This window comes from Patiria miniata, unplaced genomic scaffold, assembly GCF_015706575.1.
Source record: "Patiria miniata isolate m_02_andy unplaced genomic scaffold, ASM1570657v1 HiC_scaffold_25, whole genome shotgun sequence".
Classification (NCBI taxonomy): Eukaryota; Metazoa; Echinodermata; class Asteroidea; order Valvatida; family Asterinidae; genus Patiria; species Patiria miniata.
The window spans coordinates 15,672,981-15,676,174 of NW_024037064.1; the positions used below are offsets into that span (position 1 = coordinate 15,672,981).

Consider the following 3,194-nt stretch of genomic DNA (forward strand, 5'->3'; position numbering starts at 1 on the left):
GTCTTGGCCGGCTTTTATTGTGCACAGCTTGGATTCTGACCACCCATGCATCGTCCACTTTCCCGCCAGTGACCGCTAACCCATGCGTGAAGAAAGCGGTATGCGTGCATAGTTATACAATGCACGCACGGCACGACCCCCCCCCCCCCCCCCCTCCCCGGCAAGGGTATTTTTAGCCTTTTTCTCAGACTGACACGTGTATAAGTGTCCTTCTTAAATATTATTGTCTACTGAATTTCTGGGAAATAATAAAGTCATCTCCAGCGGAGGGCGAATTAATATGTCGTAGTGCACCAATACTTCTTTAAATGTTGTTTCCCCCTTATGCACCATCCATTTATAATGAATCATACAATGTAACGCAAAACCGACGAAAATAAGAGAACGAGTACCTGTAATTGTCAAAACAGATAGGAAATATATATCATTATTACCATGCCCATAACAATTCAATTTTGCCTGGAACACGTTTCGGATGAGGCATACGTATAGAACCCAAAAAGTGGAATGTATTTGGACAGAATATCAACAATAATAATTCGGAAAAAAATCAACGGCCCTTTATTCTTTATTTGAAGGAAAACTCAGGGATTGGACTTAATCTCTCTTTGAAGAAGTAGTGGCTCTGAAAAGAGCCGTTAGTTTTATTTCTTTTTGCGCACACAACGTGCTCAAGCTCGTTCACCCCGAATTCGGCGGGCCAACTGGATGTCCTTGGGCATGATGGTGACCCTCTTGGCGTGAATGGCGCACAGGTTGGTGTCTTCGAAGAGGCCGACGAGGTAAGCTTCGCTCGCTTCTTGCAATGCCATGACGGCAGAACTCTGGAATCGCAGTTCAGTTTTGAAATCCTGTGCAATTTCACGCACAAGTCTCTGGAATGGCAGCTTTCGGATCAGCAGTTCGGTGCTCTTCTGGTAGCGGCGAATCTCACGGAGGGCGACGGTTCCCGGTCGGTACCGATGGGGTTTCTTGACACCGCCAGTCGCCGGTGCGCTCTTGCGGGCCGCCTTGGTGGCCAACTGCTTCCTGGGGGCTTTCCCCCCGGTGCTCTTTCTTGCCGTCTGCTTGGTGCGCGCCATGGTCAAGGGTATGGTTTGATGAACGGTGATCACAACTGAGTGCAGATTGAGCGAACGGACCCCGCCTCTTAAGGCCGGCGCATAGCATCCTAGGTTGGAAGCCTAACAATGGGCTATCTTCCGATTGGGTGCTTCGGGGGCCAAGCGGAGACGCTTCAGTGATCACGATTTCCGTACGTTGAAAAAGTATAGACGTTAAATTTCAATCGAAAATGCTGCTTTTCCGAGCCTATAGTATTATGAGCCCTCGGCAACAGAATCCATTTGGGATCGTTGTGACTACAATATTTCTCCCACCCCCTACTTGGGATTAATTGAACCCCAATAAACACCCCCTCCCCCACCCCCTAAAAGAAAAGTGACAAACATACGGATTTCCCTGGCTGCTGTTTATGTTTGTTTTGTAATAAAGACAATAATCACACACACCCATTCGCGAACAAAATGTCACGGATCCCTCTATACGTTCCCCGCTATATCCTGAGACGAGCACCCAGTAATTATTACTTAATCGACTTTGACAAAAAATGGAGACCAGACATGTTTTACAGTGGAAATAGGGAGGGGAAAAGCAACTCTAAGAACACACATGACAAGGACAAGTGAAATCGAGTAAAATCAAGATTCAATCTCTTTTTTGAAATAGTGGTGGCTCTGAAAAGAGCCGTTCGGTTTGATTTTTGAATATGGTGTCTAGCCGCCGAAGCCGTACAGCGTGCGTCCCTGTCTCTTCAGCGCATACACCACGTCCATTGCAGTGACAGTCTTCCTCTTGGCGTGCTCGCAGTAGGTGACTGCATCGCGGATAACGTTCTCCAGGAAAACCTTGAGGACTCCGCGGGTTTCTTCGTAGATGAGCCCGGAGATACGCTTGACTCCTCCGCGGCGGGCCAGCCGACGAATGGCTGGTTTAGTGATTCCCTGGATGTTATCTCGGAGAACCTTGCGGTGTCGCTTGGCACCCCCTTTGCCTAGTCCCTTTCCTCCTTTGCCACGGCCAGACATGTTTGTGTCTCCTCAGTCGGTTGTAGATGATTCAATGGCCATCCCAGCCCCGGCGAGGCAACTTATAGGACATGCGCGGACGCGATATGAGCATGCGAAGCCATCAACTGTTACGGCGCCCTCTGGCGACCAATCGTGGCAGGAGCACTCATCCTGGGAAACAAACAAATCAGAAGCAAAACAAGGGGGAAAAGGGATAACAAATAAGAAAAGGAAGAAGATGCCTAGAAACATATTGCAACGAGACTCAAACAATACATTTATAACCAGACACAGAGGGGTCGTGGCCAAGCCTTTTTTTTTTTTTTTTTTTTTTTACACCTTGAACGGAAATCAATGGAAACGCCAACATCATAATTTAACAAGACTTTACACACTTACTAATATTTACCGTAATTCAATGTGAAAGCCCTGTCACCAAAACGTCAAAAGAAAACGAACCTTTAACGACGGGGCACCGTAGTCAGAACCTGTTTTTGTATTAATTTATGTTCCCCGAAGGGAGTGGGCCGAATCCCGGATGTACTGCTATACCGGGCCAACCCGTGGCCGGGACGAGGCAAGCCTCTATTCCACGGCCCAAATCCAAAAATCAGTTTAATATACTGGCTGTTCAATGAACAGCGTTTCAGATATTAAGCTGAAAAGAACAGATACTAATTTTTTGGTTTCGGGATCCTCCTAAAGAAGATCCCAGGATAGGGTAGTCACACTACACCTTAGTAAGTGAGGCTACGAGCCTCCCTACCCTTTGCCTAATAATTAAACTGACAAACACTTAACACGGACAAGACAAACAAACTGTGTAGCCACGCTACCCACGCGTTACCATGGTAGGGTACGACCCTAACTGTCTGCCGAAAACCATATTCAAACAAAATGCATACTATACACATCCAGACGAAACTTCCAAACTTCGATAAAAAAGACCTAAAGGGTCTAAAACATGAGAGCGAAGACTCTCACAGGTTCGACACAAGGCTCTAAAGAGATGCCATGATTCTACTAAAAAAGGGCCTAAAGGGCCCCAAAACCAGGAGCTGAAAGCTCCCACACAAAAGGGACCAAAAGGGTCCCAGTAAACCAGGAGCAAAAATTCTCCCACAC

General features: G+C 47.1%; 1 non-coding gene across 1 annotated transcript; it reads right to left on the reverse strand.

Annotated features, from left to right (window-relative positions):
* Positions 1-2,586: 2,586 nt before the first annotated feature.
* LOC119733607 lies at positions 2,587-2,779 on the reverse strand. The gene has a single exon (XR_005271944.1). It is a non-coding gene; the product is annotated as a U2 spliceosomal RNA (small nuclear RNA).
* Positions 2,780-3,194: the final 415 nt, after the last annotated feature.